A 21,876-nucleotide genomic window follows, 5' to 3' on the forward strand; every position below is an offset into this window, starting at 1 on the left:
GGAGACACATGTTTCTTCTCCCCACGGGAGGAAGCAAGACAAAAGAAGAAAGTTGCTATCGCACTCTAAATACAAACCAGTTTTCTGTCAAAGGTATACCTAAACAACTGACTCAACCCAAGTCAAATAAGCACAAAGGAGACCAGAACAAAGGAGCCCTTCATGGCTTTCACCAAGGTCTCCAGAGGGGGCAAAAGTTGCAGCCCTGCCCAGATCCAGACCACTCCAGGCAGCTCAAAGAAAGGAGAGTTTTAGTAGCTGTAAATGGGGCTACTGTCTGGCCATATTATCTAGGGTTTCAGCCTCTCAGCAGACTATCTGCACGCAAAGGCCTGACAACCCGTATCTCCCACAGATGGAAGATTGCATGGCAGTCTGTAAGATTGGAAGTCAAAGCTGTCTGTGGGAGTAGACAGGATTGCAAAGTGAAAAGGTACCCCAAAGGTAAGAGTTATGCAAATACCAAACTAACTTTTTACAAAGGTTTCTTTTTATTTGTTTTGTCCTGAGTTAAAAGATCTGCATTTCCAAGAGACTGGTTTCCTGACGGGGAATCAAATCCAGGCTGTGGTGGTGAAAGCATGGATCCCTAGCCAGTAGATTAGGGTGGCCCGTCTTCTTTATAAATCCCAGGGGGATCCAAAACAGGCAGCTTGGGTGCACTCTCTCTCTATATATAATATATATTATATATTATATATATTTTATTTAATGTATGTTATATAATATATATTTTGTATAATATGTATGTTATATATAATATATATTTTATATTTTATGTATATATATATTTTTTGAGACAAAGTCTTGTTCTGTCACCCAGGCTGGCATGCAGTGTGGTGTGCTCATGGTTCACTACAGCCTCAACCTCCCAGGCTCAAGCAGTCCTCCTGCCTACCCACAGCTGAGTAGCTGGGACTACAGGCGTGTGTCACCATGCCTGGCTCATTTATTTATTTATTTTTTGTAGAGATGGGATCTCCGTACGATGCCCAGTCTGTTCTCCAACTCCTAGGCTCAAGCAAGCCTTGACCTCCCGAAGTGTTGGGATTACAGGCATAAACCACTCAACCCAGCTACACAAAGGATTTATAACTTAGTTGTAAATCTGATTTCTGCCTTAAAAAAAGAAATCTTGCTAAGGGAGTTTCTAAGGCTATATATTCGTTTTGTGTCTTTTCATAGGTACCGATAAGATATCTGTTTAAGACAAGAGCTCTTAGTGGTTGGGCGCGGTGGCTCATGTCTGTAATCCCAGCACTTTGGGAGGCTGAGGCGGGTGGATCACCTGAGGTCAGGAGTTCGAGGCCAGCTAGCCAAGATGGTGAAACCCTGTCTCCACTAAAAATACAAAAAAAAAAATCAACCAGGCATAGTGGTGCATGCCTGTAATCTCAGCTACTGGGGAGGCTGAGGCAGGAGAATTGCTTGAACCCAGGAGGCGGAAGTTGCAGTGAGCAGAGATCACTCCTCTGCAGTCCAGCCTGGGCGACACAGCGAGACCCTGTCTCAAAAAAAAAAAAAAAAAAAAAAAAAAAAAAAGGACAAGAACTCTCTAAAAAGTCTTCTTTTAAAATATAACTTTTTAATTTATTTATTATGTTTTTTCAAAATTTCAACTTTTATTTTAGATTCAGGGGGTACATGTGCAGATTTGTTACATGGGTATATTGCATGATGCTGAGGTTTGGGGTACAAAGCGTCCTTTCACCCAGGTAGTGAGGATAGTGCCTGATAGGTAGTTTTTCAACTCTTGTCCCCCTTCTCCCCTTTTCCCCCTCTCCCCCTCTCCCCCTCTCCCCCTCTCCTCCTCTCCCTGCTCTAGCAGGCCCCAGTGACTACTGTTTCCATCTTTATGTCCATGTGTATCCAATGTTTAGCTTCCGCTTATAAGTGAGAACATGGCTGGGTGCGGTGGCTCACACCTGTAATCCCAGCACTTTAGGAGGCCAAGGCAGGCGGATCACCTGAGATTGGGAATTTAAGACAAGCCTGACCAACATGGAGAAACCCTGTCTCTACTAAAAATACAAAACTAGCTGGGTGTGTTGGTGTATACCTGTAATCCCAGTTAGTCGGGAGGCTGAGGCAGGAGAATCACTTGAACCCAGGAGGCCGAGGTTGCAGTGAGCCAAGATCGCACCATTGTACTCCAGCCTGGGCAACGAGCGAAACTCGGTCTCAAAAAAAAGAAAAAAAAAAAAGTGAGAACGTGCAGTATTTGATTTTCTGTTTCTGCCTTAGTTCACTTAAGATAATGGCCTCCAGCTGCATCCACATTGCTGCAAAGAACACAATTTTGTTGCTTTTTATGGCTGTGTAGTATTCCATAGTGTATATGTACCACATTTTATCCAATCCACTGTTGATGGGCACCTAGGTTGATTCCAGCCAATTTATTTATTCCATAAGTGACTCAAACCAATAATCATTTTTTTATGTGAAGTTCTAGAGGTAGCTTTCCAGGTTTAGAAGAACATAGGTGTTTGTGGTGTATTTAAAATGAGTGGGCTGGGCACGGTGGCTCATGCCTGTAATCCCAGCAGTTTGGGAGGCCAAGGCAGGCGGATCACAAGGTCAGGAGATCGAGACCATCCTGGCTAACATGGTGAAACCTCATCTCTACTAAAAGTACAAAAAATTTGCTGGGTGTGGTGGTGGGCACCTGTAGTCCCAGCTACTCGGGAGGCTGAGGCAGGAGAATGGTGTGAACCCGGAAGGCGGAGCTTACAGTGAGCCAAGATCACGCCACTGCACTCCAGCCTAGGAGACAGAGTGAGACTCCATCTCAAAAAAAAAATAAATAAATAAAAATAAAAATAGAAACAATAAAATGAATGCAGAAGATGCACCCCCTCCCATGATCCCTCCCAAAAAACACATTCTCAAAAACACATTCTCAGAAATAGGCTAAGATAGCCAGGCCTGGTGGCTCACAGCTGTAATCCTAGCACTTTGGGAGGCTGAGGCAGGCAGATCACTTAAGGTTAGGAGTTCAAGACCAGCCTGGCCAACATAGTGAAACCCCATCTCTACTGAAAATAACAAAAAATTAGCCAGATATGGTGACACATGCCTGTAATCCCAGCTACTTAGGAGACTGAGGCAGGTGAATCACTTGAACCCGGGAGGCAGAGGTTGCAGTGAGCTGAGATCATGCCACTGCACTCCAGCCTGGTGACAGAGCAAGACTCTGTCTCAAAAAAACAAAAACAAAAAAAACCAAGCTAGCAAGAGGCTTGGTGCCATAGACAGCTAAGGATGGTTTATTCATGGGGTGCCTTAAGTATCCCACAAATTTGTGAGAGGTTGCCAACCACAGACCTGTTAATCTGTGATACCTCCTGTGATTGAACTTTCCCGGGACTAATAGGGACTAACAAGCATTGCATTGACAAAAGTCCCTTATGTATGGGACTTAATACAAATGACCTTGAGCACTTGGCACATTCAGAACAGAGTGTGCTGCTTAGTATCTTACTTGTCACGGGGTTCCCAGTCTTTTTAGACTGGTGATGCGGTTTGGCTGTGCCCCCACCCAAATCTCCACTTGAATTGTATCTCCCATATTTCCCATGTATTGTGGGAGGGACCCGGGGGAGGTAATTGAATCATAGGGGACCAGTCTTTCCCATGCTATTCTCATGATAGTAAATAAGTCTCATGGGATCTGATGGGTTTATCAGGGGTTTCTGCTTTTGCTTCTTCCCCGTTTTCTCTTGCTGCCACCATGTAAGTAGTGACTTTCAACCTCCGCCATGATTCTGGGGCCTCCCCAACCATGTGGAACTGTAAGTCCTATTAAATCTCTTTTTCTTCTCAGTCTCGGGTATGTCTTTGTAAGCAGTGTGAAAACAGACTAATATAGTAAATTGGTACCAGTAGAGTGGGGCATTGCTGAAAAGGTACCCGAAGATGTGGAAGCAACTTTGGAACTGGGTAACAGGCAGAGGTTGGAGGGCTCAAAAGAAGACAGGAAAATGTGGGAAAGTTTGAAACTTCCTAGAGACTTGTTGAATGACTTTGACGAAAATGCTGATAGTGATATGAACAATAAGGTCTAGGCTGAGGTGGTCTCAGATGGAGATGAGGAACTTGTTGGGAACTGGCTGTTGCCCAGGCTGGAGTGCAGTGGCACGATCACAGCTCACTGCAACCTCCTGAGTTCAAGCAATTCTCCTGCCTCTGCCTCCCAAGTACCTGGGATTACAGGTGCGCACCACCATTCCCTGCTAATTTTTCTATTTTTAGTAGAGACGGCATTTTGCCATATTGGCCAGGCTGGTTTCGAACTCCTGACCTCAGGTGATCCACCCATGTTGGCCTCCCAAAGTGCAAGGATTTACAGGCGTGACCTTCCAAGTCCAGCTGACTCTTGTTATGTTTTAGCAAAGAGACTGAAGGCATTTTGCCCCTGCCCTAGAGATTTGTGGAAATTTGAACTTCAGAGAGATGATTTAGGGTATCTGATGGAAAAAATTTCTAAGCAGCAAAGCATTCAAGAGGTGACTTGGGTGCTGTTAAAAGCCTTCAGTTTTAAAAGGGAAACAGAGCATGAAAGTTTGGAAAATTTGTGGCCTGACAATGTGACAGAAAAGAAAAACCCATTTTCTGGGGAGAAATTCAAGCTGGCTACAGAAATTTGCATAAGTAGCAAGGAGCCTAATGTTAATCCCCAAGACCATGGGGAAAATGTCTCCAGGTCATGTCAGAGACCTTTATAGCAGCCCCTCCCATCACAGGTATGGACGCCCAGAGGAAAAAGTGGTTTCATGGGCTGGGCCCAGTGTCTCCAGGCTGTGTGCAATCTAGGGACTTGGTACCTTGTGTCCCAGATGAAAGAGGCCAACATACAGCTCAGGCTGTGACTTCAGAGGGTAAAAGAGGGTAGAAGCCCCAAGGCTTGGCAGCTTCCATGTGGTGTTGAGCCTGCGGGTGCACAGAAGTCAAGAATTGAGATTTGAGAACCTCCGCCTAGATTTCAGAGGGTATATGGAAATGCCTGGATGCCCAGGCAGAAGTTTGCTGCAGGGGTGGGGCCCCAATGGAGAACCTTTGCTAGGGCAATGCAGAAGGGAAATGTGGGGTGGGAGCCCCCACACGGAGACCCTACTGGGGCACCACCTAATGAAGCTGTGAGAAGAGGGCCACCATCCTCCAGACCTCGGAATGGTAGATCCACCAACAGCTTCCACCATGCACCTGGAAAAGCAGCAGACACTCAACGCCATCCTATGAAAGCAGCTGGGAAGGAGTCTGTACCCTGCAAAGTCACAGGGGCAGAGCTGCCCAAGACCATGGGAACCCACCACTTGCAGCAGCGTGACCTGGATGTGAGACCTGGAGTCAAAGGAGACCATTTGGGAGCTTTAAAATTTGCCCCGTTGGATTTCAGACTTGCATGGACCCTGTAACCCCTTTGTTTTGGCCAATTTCTCCCATTTGGAATGGCTGTATTCACCCAATACCTGTACCCCCATTGTATATAGGAAGTAACCAGTTGGCTTTTGATTTTACAGGCTCATAGGTGGAAAGGACTTTCCTTGTCTCAGATGAGACTTTGGACTATGGACTTTTGGGTTAATGCTGAAATGAGTTAAGACTTTGGGGGACTGTTGGGAAGGCATGATTGGTTTTGAAATGTGAGGACATGAGATTTGGAGGCACCAGGAGTGGAATGATACGGTTTTGCTGTGCCTCTACCTGAAGGGGTGGCCTGCTCCTCCACACCTGTGGGTGTTTCTCGTAAGGTGGAACGAGAGACTTGAGAAAAGAAATAAGACACAGAGACAAAGTATAGAGAAAGAAAAGCGGGGGCCCAGGGGACCGGCGCTCAGCTTACAGAGGACCCACGCCGGCCCCGGTCTCTGAGTTCCCTTAGTATTTATTGATAATTATCTTTACCATCTTAAAGACAGGGGAGTGGCAGGACAATATAAACAAAGAAAAAAGAGGAAATCGGCAGTAAGACATATGAACAAAAACCTCTGTGACATGAATAAGTTCAAAGGACAAAGCTGTGCCTTGAGATGCATATGCAAACATCTCCATAAACCTTTTGGCAGCATAGTTTCAGTCTATCACATGGGGAGAAACCTTAGACAATACCTAGCTAGGAACAAAGTCACACCCTGCACGCCCAAAATCCATTAAACCTTGAGTTACCACAGCACATGTCTCTTGCGAGGACAAGGTTGGGGGTAGGGTCACAGATTAACAGCATCTCAAATACAGAACAAAATGGAGTCTCTTATGTCTACTTCTTTCTATATAGACACAGTAACAGGCTGATGATCTCTTTCTTTTCCCCACATCTACCCAAATCTTAACTTGAATTGTACCTCTCAGATTTCCCACATGTTGTGGGAGGGATCCAAGGGGAGGTAATTGAATCATGGGGGCTGATCTTTTCCATGCTATTCTCGTGATAGTGAATAAGTCTCACAAGATCTGATGGGTTTATCAGGGGTTTCTACTTTTGCTTCTTCCTCATTTTCTCTTGCCGCCACCATATAAGAAGTGCCTTTTGCCCTTTGCCATGATTCTGAAGCTTCCTCAGCCCATGTGGAACTGTAAGTCCAATTAAACCTCTTTTTCTTCCCAGTCTCAGGTAGGTCTTTGTAAGCAGTGTGAAAACGGACTAATACAACTGACCAACACACATGGCCCAAAAGTCATGCCACCTCCCCCAACCACTCCCTGGGTTGGCAGAGACCAAGCAAGAGTGCTCCCCACTTGGTCACAAGTCAGGCTTTTGAGAGCCTGACAAAAAAGATATTAAACAAGATGAGAGGGAATCTTTATGACAGCAAGACAAAGACAAAGGAAAAAGATCAGACAACAAGAAATAGTCATACCAAAAATAAACCAGTGTTTGTGTGTCTAAAATTATCCTGTATAAATGCTTTTCTTGGCTGGGTGCAGTGGCTCATCCTGTAATTCTAGTACTTTGGGAGGCCAAGGCAGGAGGATTCCTTGAGTCCAGATGTCAGAGACATTTGAACAAGAGGGACTCCTTGAATATGGGCTGGTTAAAAAAAGCTGAGAACTGCTGGGCTCCCAGGAGCTTAGGCATTCTTAGTCACAGAATGAGTTAGGAGGTCAGCACAAGATACAGGTCACAACGACCCCACTGATAAAGCAGGATGTGGTAAAGAAGCCGGCCAAAACCCACCAGAACCAAGATGGCGATGAACGTGACCTCTGCTCATCCTCACTGCTCATTATGTGATAATTATTATAATGCATTAGCATGTTAAAAGACACTCCCACCATCACCATGACTGTTTACAAATACCATGGCAACATCCGGAAGTTACCCTATATGGTCTAAAAGTGGGGAGGAACCCTCAGTTCCTGGAAATCCAGTCCTCTTTCCCAGAAAACTCATGAATAATTCACCCCTTGTTTAGCATACCATCAAGAAATAACTGTAAGTATAATCAGTTGAGCAGCTTATACCACTGCTCTGCCTATTCTTTTGTAGTAGCCATTCTTTTGTTTCTTTACTTCCCTAATAAACTTCCTTTTACTTACTCTATGGACTCGCCCTGTATTCTTTCTTGGGGGAGGTCCAATAACCCTCTCTTGGGGTCCAGATTGGGACCCTTCTCCAGTAACACAGGAGTTTGAGGCCAGCCTCAACAACGGAGACTTCATCTCTACAAAAAAATCAAAAAGTTAGCGGGGAATGGTGGAGTGCACCTATAGTCCAAGCTACACAGGAAGCTGAGGCAGGAGGATCCCTGGAGTCCAGGAGGTCGAGGCTGCAGTGAGCCATGACTGTGCCACTGCACTCCAGCCTGGGCAACAGAGCTGATTCTAAATAAATAAATAAATGCTTTCTTCCCATTTATCTTAAATTTAGAAAAGGAAAAGGAAACACTGTTTACTGTCTGCTTGATTGGATTGCACAGACAGATGCTGTCTGAAATGTTTCTTCCTCGGTGCGGTAAAGAAATAGCACTTGAACATAAATTTAATTTATTTCGCAAGGCCATTTTTACTCCCTGCAGAAAGGGTACACTCGCCAGCAGTGTTGCCACGAGAGTACACCGAACAAAGGAGACGGGGTCATTTATAACCTGACGTGTCCCCCCTACTGCTGCGTCTGGAATGGGCCCTCACATTCTGTATTTGTCTCGATTGGCCAGCAACTTAGAACTTTTTAAAAGAGGCAAAGGCAGAGGAGAACAAAGGAAGGAGGAAGTAACTTGTGGAATGCTGAGAAAGGTAGAAACACTTTTAAGTAAGGAAGAGGAACAGGCTATGACCTAATGCTTGCTTGGACCATTATAAGCATGCCAGGGCAAATATTTAGTCTAAATTGTGGGAGCGAAGAACATAAAGAACATTGATTTCTTTATCACAGCTAGCAGATATTTAAGAATGTTAGCACAGGTCTTTGAATGAATTTTGCTTCTAAGAGAAGTTACTATTTATTCCTAATTAGATGGGGTGGAAAGTCTTTGAAGAGGAACCTCTACTTTACTTTTTACAGATGCCAAGAATCTAACTACTCCCAAATTCTTCCCCTTCTGCTGGCCTGTCAGACCTGGGACTCCTGGCTTCAGAAGAGCTGAACAGTTTTTGTGATCCTGCTCACGGCGCCAAATCTGTAGGGGCCAAGAGAAAGCTGCTTCACCCTCTGAAGTTTTGGTGCAAAATCAACTGACTAGAGGCAGATTAACAGGGAGATAAGCATACACAATTTTCACTCACACAGCACGGGTAATTGTAGGAGAATGATTACTGTGATTACTGTGCCCCGGTTTTTTTTTTTTTTTTTTGAGACAGTCTTGCTTTGTCGCCAGGCTGGAGCGCAGTGGCGTGATCTCCGCTCACTGCAACCTCCAGCTCCCTGGTTCAAGTGATCCTCCTGCCTCAGCCTTCTGAGTAGCTGGGACTACAGGCACGCGCCACTACGACCAGCTAATTTTTGTATTTTTAGTAGAGACGGGGTTTCACCATGTTGGCCAGGATGGTCTCGATCTCCTGACCTTGTGATCCTTCTGCCTGGATTACAGGCGTGAGCCACCGTACCTGGCCCAGTATCTTTTTGTTACTTGGTTATTTCATTTGGCATAGTGTCCTCAAGATTTATCACTATTGTCAATATAACAAAATTTCGGCTTTTAAAAGCTGAATAGTATTCAGTTATTTGTGTTTTTCAAATTGTCCTTATCCATTTTTTCATTGAGGGAGTTTGGTTTCCCCCGCTGTATTTTAATGCAAAACAAAAGGAAAATGTCCCAGCCTGAGAGAAGCGGTAAAGCCCGAAGCATCACTCTCTGCGCAGACCCCAGTGGTGGGCTTTGGGCATTGTGAGGCAGCCCCATTTCCCTTAGGCACTTCCCCTCGCTTTGTGGATTAAAGGAAGAAATTGAGGCAAAATTCATATAAGTGGAGTTTATTTGGGCCAAATTTGAGGACTGTAACCCGGGAAAGATAGATTCAAGTTGCTCTGAATATATCCTTCAATTAGCAGCAGTCGCAAGTGAGTTTGTAAAGGATGAAAGAGGCAGTTCCTCAGCTGTTTATCAAAAATTTACATTAAAATAACATAAGCTATTGGTTAGCTACACGTTTTTCTTTGTATCACAAACGCTGGGAACATGAAGATAATAGGTGATGCAGCTAGACAGGAACAAAATATCTTTATAAACAATTGCCCCCTCTCCCCCGCCTCCCCATACTCCTGTCTCTCTGAGCCTGATAAATTAAATCGTTTGAACCCGGGAGGCGGGGGCTGCAGAGAGCCTAGACTGCGTCACTGCACTCCAGCCGAGGCCACAGAGCAAGACTCTGCCTCAAAATAAATAAGTAAATAAATTTTGTATGCCTCATATAACTCAGAATGTTCTGGGCTACTTTCTCTTCTCACCCCCAGGCATGGGAAAGCGAAGATGCACTCCCAGTGGAGGGGGGTTTCTTACGGCTCCAAGCACAGTGTCCGCTCTTACTACCCATTAGCAGTCGTGTAGCCTATTCTAAAATTAAGGTGTCTCGAGTGGGACAAATACTGAAAAAAATGTTTTTTACAAGTAATGTGCTGCTACTGGGGATTCTGGGGTGATCCATCCTGGGTGGAGCAGTCACTGCAGCCTCGTGGCACCCCTGGAGTGATCTCGAAGCATTTGTCACTGCAGCGGACAAACCGTATTTGGAATCTAGGGCCCTGAATGCGGACGACAAAGCCGACCAGAATGAGCCGTATTTGCCTGCCCAGAAGTGCACCATTTGCACATCCAGGGGCCCTAGAATGCGGGCGACGAAGCCGTATTTGCACATCCAGGGGCCCTAGAATGCGGGCGACAAAGCCGTATTTGCACATCCAGGGGCCCTAGAATGCGGGCGACGAAGCCGTATTTGCACATCCAGGGGGTGCGGGCGACGAAACCTAGAATCCAGGGGCCCGGGCGACGAAGCCGTATTTGCACATCCAGGGGCCCTAGAATGCGGGCGACGAAGCCGTATTTGCACATCCAGGGGCCCTAGAATGCGGGCGACGAAGCCGTATTTGCACATCCAGGGGCCCTAGAATGCGGGCGACGAAGCCGTATTTGCACATCCAGAGGCCCTAGAATGCGGGCAACAAAGCCGTATTTGTGCTTCTGTTACTGCAAAGGGGTCCCAATCCAGACCCTAAGAGAGGGTTTTTGGATCTCGCACAAGAAAGAATTAGGGCGACTCCGTAAAGTGAAAGCAAGTTTATAAAGAAAGTAAAGGAATAAAGAATGGCTATTCCACAGACACAGCAGCCCCAAGGGCTGCTGGTTGCCTATTTTGATGATTATTTCTTGATGATATGCTAAACGAGGGGTGGATTATTCATGTCTCCCCTTTTTGGACCACACCGGGTGACTTTCTGACGTTGCCATGGCGTTTGTAAACTGTCATGGCGCTGGTGGGAGTGTAGCACGGAGGACAACCAGAGGTCACTCTCGTGGCCATCTTGGTTTTGGTAGGATTTGTCCGGCATCTTTACTGCAACCTGTTTTATTAGCAAGGTCTTTATGACCTGTATCGTGTGCCGACCCCCATCTCATTCTGTGACTTAGAAAGCCTTAACTGTCTGGGAATGCAGCTCATTTTACCCAGCCCATGTTCAAGATGGAATTGCTCTGGTTCCAAGGCCTCTGACAGTTCGGTATTCCAGTCATGCAGGTGCTGCGGAGACCTGGCGTCCATTCTCGGGACCAGTGGGAACACGCACATGCACGTTTGGTAAAGGGTGACCGTGGAGAGGTACAGGCCCTGTTTTTTCTTTCTTTTTTTTTTTTTTGAGGCAGGGTCTCACTTAGTTGCCCAGGCTGGAGTGCAGTGGCACGATCTTGGCTCATTGCAAACCCCACCTCCTGGGTTCAAGCGATTTTCATGTTCCTGGTCTCATGTGATCCACTCCCCTTGGCCTCCCAAAGTACTGAGATTACAGGCCTGAGCCACCGCACCCGGCTAATTTTTGTATTTTTAGTAGAGACGGGGTTTCACCATGTTGGCCAGGTTGGTCTCAAACTCCTAACCTCGTGATCCGCCCCCTCGGCCTCCCAAAGTGCTGGGATTACAGGCGTGAGCCACGGCGCTCAGCCCCCTATGGGCGTTTTTAAAACAAACTGCAAGGTCATGCGTTTTCCTCCCGGAAAAGTTGTAACTCGATCCCCAGCACCGCCGCATTTAGCTGGAGCGGGTTTTCTACAAGTTGTACTGGGCTGTGACCACCAGAGGGCGCCGAGGACAGTGCGGACGCCGCCGGCGTGTGAGTCAGGCCAGCTGGAAAATGAACGGGAAACCCCGGCCCCGAGGCTCGCGCCTGTAACCCAGCACTGCGGGGGCGAGGCGGGCGGATCACTCCAACTCAGGCGTTTGACACCAGCCTGGGCAACATGGTGAAGCCCCATCTCTACTGAAAATACAGAAAAAATGTGCCGGGCGCGGTGGCTCACGCCTGTAATCCCAGCACTTTGGGAGGCCAAGCGGGCGGATCACCTGAGGTCAGGAGTTTGAGACCAGCCTGGCCAATATGGTGAAACCCCGTCTCTACTAAAAATACAAAAGTTAGCCTGGCTTGCTGGCGCGTGCCTGTAATCCCGGCGAAGCTGAGGCGGGAGAATCGCTTGAGCCCGGGGGCGGAGGTTGCAGCGAGCCGAGATCGCGCCACTGCCCTCCAGCCTGGGCAACAGGGTGAGACTCCGTCCCAAAGAAAAAAAAAATTAAACGGCACGAATCGTGGTGTGTTACACCACGAAGCCTGGCTTGTTTAACCGCTTCCCCAGCGCCCCAGTCTGTATTACTGCGAGTGTGAGAGCGGCCAGCCCCGCAGAGGCTTCCCCGCGCCCCGGGCCCGCGCTCCGCGCCCCTCGCCAACCGCGGTGCGAGCCCGGCACCGAGTCCCGCAGTCGCTCAGGTCCGCCCGCTGCCTGCAGCCAGCGCACACCGGGTCCTGGGACCAGCACTGAGCGCCTTTTCCGTTTTTTCTTACAAGGACAAGGTTGGGTTTCAGCCGAGCAAGTCTGAGCCCCTTTCCCGCGCCCTCTGGCGGGACGTGTTCGCTTTTCTGTACACCCGTGCGAAGGATTCACCGACCCTCCAGGGTGGCCCTTACTTTACAGGAGCGAAGCAAGGTACGGGACGCTGTTCCCTGTTTTCTGTTTCTTCCTTTTCTTTCTCCTCCGCCCCCTCCCCGCCTCCACATTCCTCCCTCTTCCTCCTCATTTCTTCTTCCTTCTTCCTATTGAATTTGGGATTGAAAAGTTTGAAGCTCCTGAAGGAGGCCAGCTGGTTGGCCTCCTTCTTGCTGACTTTGGGCAATATCATGGCCTTGTTTAGAGTTGGTTGTGAGAAGGAAATAAACCCTAACACTTTGGTACATGTGTGTTAATTGTTGGTACACACGCGCACACACACAAATGTGAATGGGCGCTTATATATCATTTCCTTCTAGATGTATCTTTATCTATATTTACATATTTTGGAGTCATACTTTTTATCCAGGATGGCTCTGTTCACAGAGGGTTGAGCTGTGGACCAGGCATCTCGGTTTCTTGTATTTTTTTTTTTTTTTGAGACGGAGTCTCGCTCTGTCGCCCAGGCTGGAGTGCAGTGGCCGGATCTCAGCTCACTGCAAGCTCCGCCTCCCGGGTTCACGCCATTCTCCTGCCTCAGCCTCCCGAGTAGCTGGGACTACAGGCGCCCGCCACCACGCCTGGCTAGTTTTTTTGTATTTTTTAGTAGAGACGGGGTTTCACCGTATTAGCCAGGATAGTCTCGATCTCCTGACCTCGTGATCCGCCCGTCTCGGCCTCCCAAAGTGCTGGGATTACAGGCTTGAGCCACCGTGCCCGGCCGTGGTTTCTTGTATTTTTGCAGTTTACATTGTGTGTGGTGGGGTACATGTCTGTATTATCTGCACAAAAATTAAAACAATTTTTAAAAAATTTCAGTTGGATCAGGAGATACATGCATGTATGTGGCACACAGCTTTCTTCACTTAGCAACACATCAGACGCAGTGTAGATGTGCGGATGAAACCACCATTGCAAAATTATCACTGAGACACTCAGAGAAACCTGACATGGCTGACTCCATCTGGCTTTTAGCCTCACAGGCTGGCTGTCTTAGCTCATTCCTAAGCATGGGCCTGGAACCGCCATTGCAAAATTGTAACTGAGACAGCAAAAGAGATCTGACCCAACCAACTCCATCTTGCTTCTAACCTCCAAGCTGTCCTTGTTCATTCCTGGGTGTAGGCTGAACTAACTTTGGGAGGAACTTAATTTATAGTTTAAAACAAAGACCATAACAGCCCTGTCTCAAAACAAACATCCTTCCTGCCTGGGGATTAGACTGCCTTTGTAGGATTAACAAATTAGCCACAAGATCAGAAATTACAGTTTAGGAGTCATGCAGCTGGAGGCTATAAGATTCTGACCCTGCCTAAACTGCTCAGTGCTTGAGATATTTTGCAGACCCTGCACTTAATGGATCAGCTGGCACCACCCAGATGGATAAACTGGCTCATCTGATCTTGTGGCCCCCACCCAGGAACTGACTCAGTGCAAGAAGACAGCCTCAATTCCCTATGATTTAATATCCTACTAACCAATCAGCACTCCTGGCTCACTGGCTTCCCTTCACCCATCAAATTGTCCTTAAAACCTCTGATCTCCAAATGCTTGAGGAGACTGATTTGAGTAATAATAAAACAAGGCTCCCGCACAGCCGACTCTGCGCGAATTACTCTTTCTCTATTGCAATTCTCCTGTCGTGATAAATCGACTCCGCCTAGGCAGCCAGCAAGGTGAGCCCACTGGGTGGTTACAGGCCACGCTAACTTTGGGAGAAATTTAGTTTATGGTTTAAATGATAATAGCTCTTCCCCAAAACTAAACTGCACTGGTAAAACTAATGAAAGGCCACCAAGTTAGGAGGATGACAGGGCCCTGAATTCTACTGAGTTGTAAGCATAGTTACCCACCGTTATTCCAGAGAACACAAGATTTGCTACTTCCCCAATTACTCTTGCAAAGAACATCGCTACTGTAGCACCTGAGAATGGCCTTTAGCGATGTCTTTTCAGGCTCTTGCACTTCTGACAATTGATGGCTGCACTTGGACTAGCCAGCCGGTCCCGCGTCCCCACCGGAAGCACAAGAGGACAGCTCCGACTCTCTAGGATTTCAGCTCTGACCAGTCAGCACGCCCGGCTCACTGGCTTCCCCACAGCCACCAAGGTGTTCTTAAAAACTCTGCTGCCTGAATGCTCACGGAGAGTGATTTGAGTAATAATGAAACTGTGGTCTCCCGCACAGTCGACTCTGCGTGAATTACTCTTTCTCCATTGCAATTGCCCCATCTTGAGAAATCGGCTCTGTCCAGGCAGCGGCAAGGTGAACCCACTGGGCGGTCACACTGATATAATTCCCCCTTTGCAGTTTTTACTCTCTTGGTGCTGCAAACAGTTCCTCACTGGGGACCCTTGTATATGTATCACTGTGAGCATGAATCAGAATTTCTTTAGGAGACATACGTACTAGTGGGTATGTGCATGTTATTTAACTTCTCTGTAGCACTGTTTCCTCACACATCAAATGGGGATCAAGTAGTTCTCACCACACAGGGTTATTGTAGAAATAATTTAGTATACATAATATATAATTCAATAACAAGTACGGATGTCTACTTTTTTTAGGTTATATGATAATACCTTATACATAGTACATGTGTGATTATATATATTGCAGTATAGAGTACGATCTATAATTTATAGAACTGTTGCTTGTATATAACAGATGCTGTCCTTGCAAGATTTTGCTCAGAATGTTTTATGTATACATATGTAAGAAACCTGCACGTTGTGCACATGTACCCTAGAACTTAAAGTATAATTAAAAAAAACAAATGCTATAATTAATGTGGTGATTATTATCTATCAGTTACCTCATCGATAGAATGAGGACGTTGTTAACAGTACACGCCAGACAGGATGGCTGTGAGAATTTGTGATAATAAGAATTAGATATTTGGTCTTTGTCCCTGTTTCCTGATGGAGGCTTCTAAACCCCCTGGAATTCCCTGATAGGCGCAAGAGGAAATCTTTTGTTATTCCTAACTAGTGCCTTTCATCCACACCAGCGTTTATGCTAATGAGGTGACTCCTGGAGGAGGAGGGCTGGTTGCCAGGGGAACCAACTTTGCCTTGATTGGAGGGTTGCAACTTTCAGCTCCAGCCCGTGACTTCCAGGGAAAGAAGAGGGACTGGAGATTGAGTTTAATTGTCAATGACCAGTGATTTAATCATTCATGCCTAAATAATGGAACCTTAAGAAACCTAAAGAAAAGGTTTGGAGAGCTGCTGGGCTCAGGAGCACATTCACGTGCTGGGAGGACGTTGTGCCTGGTGAAGGCATGGAAGTGCTGCCTCTGCCTCGCATAGCTTGTCCTGTCTCTTTCGTCTGGCTGTGGCTGAGTTGTGCTGTTTATAATAATAAACTGGTAACAGTAAGTAAAGCACTTTCCTGAGTTTTGTGAGCCCATTCTCTTGATTTATCAAATCTGAGATAGCGGGATTGTGTGTGGGAACCCTGTGATTGATTTTGCTGGTCAGTCAAAAGTGCTGGTGACAACCTGGTAAGGGAGGAGACCACCCCTCACATTGTCTTATGCCCAATTTCTGCCTCCAAAGAAAGAAGAAGTAAAAACCAAAAGGCAGAAATGAAATCCACAGGGAAACAGCCTGGCGCCACACGCTGGGCCTAGATTGACCCCTGACCTAATCCGTTATGTTATCTATAGATTACAGACATTGTATAGAAATGCACTATGGAAATCCCTGTCCTGTTTTGTTCCGATCTAATTACTGGTGCATGCAGCCCCCAGTCACATACCCCCTGCTTGCTCAATCAATCACGACCCTCTCACATGCACCCCCTCAGAGTTGTGAGCCCTTAAAAGGGACAGGAATTGCTCACTCGGAGAGCTCAGCTCTTGAGACAGGAGTCTTGCCGATGCCCCCGGCCAAATAAACCCTTCCTTCTTTAACTTGGCGTCTGAGGAGTTTTGTTTGCGGCTCGTCCTGCTTCACTGAAACTTCCATGAAGTGGGGGCAGTTTTGTGGGACCGAGCTCATAACCTGTGGGATTTCACTCTAGCTCCAGGTGGACATGTCAGAATTGAATGGTAGGATACCTAGTTGGTGCCTGCTAGGTAGAAGAAAAAACGCACAGTTTGGTGTCAGATGTGTTGTGAGTAAAACTGTTACAGGAAGGGGGTCTCTACCCAGACCCCAAGTGAGGGTTATTGAATCTCACGCAAGAAAGAATTCAGGGCGAGTCCGTAGAGGAAAATCAAAGCAAGTTCATTAGGAAAGTAAAGGAACAAAAGAATGGCTACTCCATAGACAGAGCAGCCCCGAGGGCTGCGAGTTACCCATTTTTATGGTCATTTCTTGATGATATGCTGAACAAGGGGTGGATTTTTCATGCCTTCCCTTTTTAGACCATATAGGGTAACTTCCTGACATTGCCATGGGATTTGTAAACTGTCATGGCGCTGGCAGGAGTGTAGCAGTGAGGACGACGAGAGGTCACTCTCGTAGCCATCTTGGGTTTGGTGGGATTTGGCCGGCTCCTTTACTGCAACCTATTTTATCAGCAAGGTCTTTACGACCTGTATCTTGTGCCGACCTCCTATCTTATCCTGTGACTTAAACTGCCTTAACCATCTAGGAATGCAGCCAAGTAGGTCTCAGCCTCATTTTACCCAGCCCCATTCAAGATGGAGCTGTTCTGGTTCCAATGTCTCTCTCTGACAAAGCCAGTTCAGAGAATTAAGTAGGGTGATGTTTGCAAAGTGCCTTGCATAGCTCTTGGACATAATTTTTCATAAGGATTGCATTACCATTATCAAGAAAAATGAATCGAGTTATTTTAAACTACTGCATATAAATCCAATAGGCATTGACTGTGCACCTATTTGCAAAGCGTGGTGCTGCCCCCCGGAAGAGACGGGACAAGGAGGCAACTGTATATAGGGTGCCCTGTAAGTGTGCATATGAGAGGCATAGATTAGGACAGACACATATTGAGGGAAGAGTATGTGAGGACACAGCAAGAGGGTGGCCATCTGCAAGTCAAGGGGGGAGGCCTCAAAAGAAACCAAACTTCCAGTAATGTGATCATTTTAACAGGGACAACAGATGGCTCTGGGTGGTTCCAGGCACCATGACTGACAGATTTGGAGGTGGAGGGGTGTTTCCAGGAGAGCAGAGGAGACTGTCCACCATCCTGAGGCTCTTGGACAGGAGCTTAGCTGTACACAAGCACCCTCTGTCAGGGAAGGGATGCCAGGCAGCTTGGTTCTTGTTATGGCAGTGGTAGGGGAGCTGATGGGAGAACAACTTCCCATAAAGCAAACAGAACTCTTGCAGTGTGAATGGAGAACCTTAGTGATTTGAATAATTTCAACATTTGGAGGGGTAAGATAGACACCTGAAACCCGGAGAGTAAAGAGCACGCTAGCATCACATGCGGCCAACCTGGCCGCGCTGCTCTCCCCGCCCTCCCTGCACACGTGTCCCTTCAGGAGGGAGAAGGAAGGTCGTGTGATGCAGGTGTTGCTCCCTGGGTCATTCCCTGAGCTCCCTTTGTGTGTCAAGCAATCTGGGCAATGGGTATGCAGAGATGAATATACTGGGGCCCATGGACCCAAGGACATGGACTAGTTGGGGACCAGACATAAACAAGTACAATGTGAGACACACCCACATCAAAGAGCGCACAAAACACAGTGGCCGCAGAGGAGCAAGCCCTTCTTGTCCTGCCTCCAAAAGCCAACTCTGGTTTCTTTTTTCTTGAGACAGAGTCTCACCCTGTCCCCCAGACTGGAATGCAGTGGTGCGATCTCGACTCACTGCAACCTCCACCTCCTGGGTTCAAACAATTCTCCTGCCTCAGCCTCCTGAGTAGCTGGGATTACAGGCACATGCCACCACACCCAGCTAATTTTTGTATTTTTAGTAGAGATGGGGTTTCGTCATTTTGGCCAGGCTGGTCTCGAACTCCTGACCTCAGGTGATCCGCCTGCCTTGGCCTCCCAAAGTGCTGGGATTACAGGAGTGTGCCACCACACCCGGCCACCAACTCTGGTTTCTAAAATATTTTAATATCTGCAGGGATTAATTTTTCATCTTTACACTTACTTTTCAGAGTTTTCTGGCTTTTCTCACATTCTGTGTAATTCTCCCTTTTCTCCCCCAACTATGTTAACTATTTACATTTGAAAGGAGCTGGGCACATTCCTCAGCCTCGGGCTCAAAACTCCCTGAGCCTAGCACAAACACATCCCATCCTCCCATCCCACCACCATATATCTCTCAAACTCCCTGAGCCCAGTACAAACACCACCTGGAAAGTCTCCGATAAGGAGACAGCCGTTCAAGGTTACTGAAAGCGCAGGAGCCAAAAGAATTTCTTTGTTCCCCTACAACTTTCGGGCTATAAAAAGCAAACGCTCGCATTGTTCGGGGCCCTCTTGTATACTGTGTAAAGGAGGGACCAGGTTCGAACTTGTAGTAAAGATCCTTGCCGCTTGGCTTTGACTCTGGACTCTGGTGGTCTTCTTTGGGGAACAAACAGTCTGGGCATAACATCTGGGGGCTCGTCCGGGATTCCCCAAGCCCACCAGACCCCTGGTCAACGGATCTGCTAGGATCGATCTACTGATAGGTGAGCTGGCTCGTCTCCGTTTGTCTGTCTGTGTCTTTGTGTCTGTTCTGAATCTGAATCTCTGACTCGCGAGGTCTGAAACTGAGGCTGGCACAGTCCTGGCGGACGCGCTATAGGACGGCCAGTGGAGACCAGTGGGAGACGTCCCCTGGCTCTCTTCTGATTTAAATTGCGATCTGAGTTGCCGGAGCGGGTTCGCGATCCGGACAGCAGTCTGAATCTGACCCCGGTTCCCGGGTGCACGCTTGCAGTCTGAATCTGACCCCGGTCCCCGGGTGCGCGCTCGCTGTCTGAATTGCCCCGGTCCCCGGGTGCGCGCTCGCTGTCTGAATTGCCCCGGTCCCCGGGTGCGCGCTCGCTGTCTGAATTGCCCCGGTCCCCGGGTGCGCGCTCGCTGTCTGAATTGCCCCGGTCCCCGGGTGCGCGCTCGCTGTCTGAATTGCCCCGGCCCCCGGGTGCACGCTCGCTGTCTGAATTGCCCTGGTCCCCGGGCTCCCGGCTTCCGGCGCCGCGCTCCCGGCCCGGTCCCCGGGCTCCCGGCTTCCGGCGCGCGCTCGCGGCCCCGGTCCCCGGGCTCCCGGCTTCCGGCGCCGCGCTCGCGGCCCGGTCCCCGGGCTCCCGGCTTCCGGCGCCGCGCTCCCGGCCCGGTCCCCGGGCTCCCGGCTTCCGGCGCGCGCTCCCGGCCCCGGTCCCCGGGCTCCCGGCTTCCGGCGGGCGCTCCCGGCCCCGGTCCCCGGGCTCCCGGCTTCCGGCGCCGCACTCCCGGCCCGGTCCCCGGGCTCCGAGCTTCCGGCGCCGCGCTCCCGGCCCGGTCCCTGGGCTCCCGGCTTCCGGCGCCGCGCCTGCGGCCCCGGTCCCCGGGCTCCCGGCTTCCAGCGCGGATTTCCTTTACAGGGATTCCAACCCACAACCTAATTCTAACCCACATTCCTTTACAAAAAGAGACACAGAAAGTGAGACTGGGGAGAAGAGAAAATAAGTGAGAGAGAGACCATAGAGATGGGAAAGGGAGAAAGTGAGAAGGGAAATCGGAAAGAGAAAGGGGAGAAAACGGCAGACGTGGAGAGTCAGAGAAAGAGACTGAGTATAAAGGAGAAAGGACACGGGGAGACAGAGAGAGAGAAAGCACGCGCGAATGAGATAGAAACTTAAAGAAAAGACCCTGTAAGTATGTCAATCAAAGATTTAGACAGAAACGGAAAGATTAGAGAGAGAGATAGAGGGAGGGAGCAGGCGGAGGGGAGGCGGGCTCGCTGAAAGGGAAAGTAACTTTAAAAGGCTGGGGGGGCGGACGCGAGGGCGCACTTCGCGGACTAGCCCCCGCCCCCCAGCCGCCTGACTCCACGGTGGCTTTACCCCTTCAGGAAATAAAACCCCCAGATGACACAGGAATCCCCAAGCTCCAGTACTGGCCATTCTCCACCAGTGATCTGTATAACTAAAAGGCTCAGAGTGCTCGGTTTTCAGACAACCCCAAAGATTTACTGGCTTTACTGGATAGTGTCATGTTCACCCACCAGCCCATTTGAGATGATTGTCAGCAGCTCCTCCGAATCTTGTTTACCACGGAGGAGCGAGAGGGAATACAGGTAAAAGCTGGAAAGCTGGTCCCGGGGGACGACGGTCAACCGACTGCTAACCCTGACCTCATAAACGCGACCTTTCTTCTGACCAGGCCGGCGTAGGACTACAACATGGCAGAAGGTAGGGGACGGCTACACCTTTATCGCCAGACTCTAATGGCAGGTCTCCGGGCAGCTGCTCGCAAGCCCACTAATTTGGCTAAAGTATATTCTATTCTGCAAGAAAAGACAGAGAGCCCAGCCACCTACTTAGAAAGATTAATGGAAGCTTTTAGACAGTACACCCCCATAGATCCAGAGGCTCCAGGAAGTCAGGCAGCTATTGTAATGTCATTCGTAAATCAGGCAGCCCCAGATATTAAAAGAAAACTCCAGAAATTAGAAGACTTGGAAGGAAAGCGGATTCAGGACCTCCTTCAGATAGCCCAGCGGGTTTACAATAACAGAGATACTCCAGAAGAAAGGCAATTTAAGGCCACTGAAAAAATGACCAAGGTCCTGGCAGCAGTAGTACAGAAAGAGCATCTACAGCCAGAGTACATCCTACCCAGGCGGCCCCCCAGGCATGATAATCTGAAAAAAGACCAATGTGCCTACTGCAAGGAGGCTGGCCACTGGGTAAGAGACTGCCTCGCTACTGCCCAACCCGGACCTGGACGCCCCACTCCACGACTGCACCGAGGTACTAGCTCAGGTGCACGGAGTTTGAGAAGACCTGCAGGATCGCCCACTTCCTGACGCCGACCTCGTCTGGTTCACTGATAAGAGCAGCTTCATGCATCAGGGCCAGAGATACGCTGGAGCGGCAGTAACTTCAGAGACTGAGGTAATCTGGGCGGAACCCCTGCCCCCGGGGACAACGGCCCAGAAGGCCGAACTAATAGTGCTCACCCAAGCTCTTACCTTAGGGGCGGAGAAAAAGCTGACGGTATATACAGACAGCCGATATGCTTTTGCAACAGTGCATATACATGGGGCCATTTACAGGGAGCGGGGGTTACTGACGGCTGAAGGAAAAGAAATAAAAAACAAGCAAGAAATCCTAGCCCTGCTAACAGCCCTATGGAGGCCAG

The 21,876-nt window shown here is 48.5% G+C and overlaps 1 long non-coding RNA gene across 1 annotated transcript in view; it reads left to right on the forward strand.

Moving 5' to 3' along the window:
• Positions 1–16,057, forward strand: part of LOC126943745 (uncharacterized) — a 47,678-nt gene extending 31,621 nt beyond the window's left edge. The window contains exons 3-5 of the long non-coding RNA XR_007721840.1: positions 3,741–3,791; positions 12,488–12,620; positions 13,440–16,057. This is a non-coding gene — a long non-coding RNA (uncharacterized LOC126943745). The remainder of the gene's footprint in view (positions 1–3,740; positions 3,792–12,487; positions 12,621–13,439) is intronic.
• Positions 16,058–21,876: the final 5,819 nt, after the last annotated feature.

Source organism: Macaca thibetana, chromosome 1 (genome assembly GCF_024542745.1).
Source record: "Macaca thibetana thibetana isolate TM-01 chromosome 1, ASM2454274v1, whole genome shotgun sequence".
Taxonomy (NCBI): domain Eukaryota; kingdom Metazoa; phylum Chordata; class Mammalia; order Primates; family Cercopithecidae; genus Macaca; species Macaca thibetana.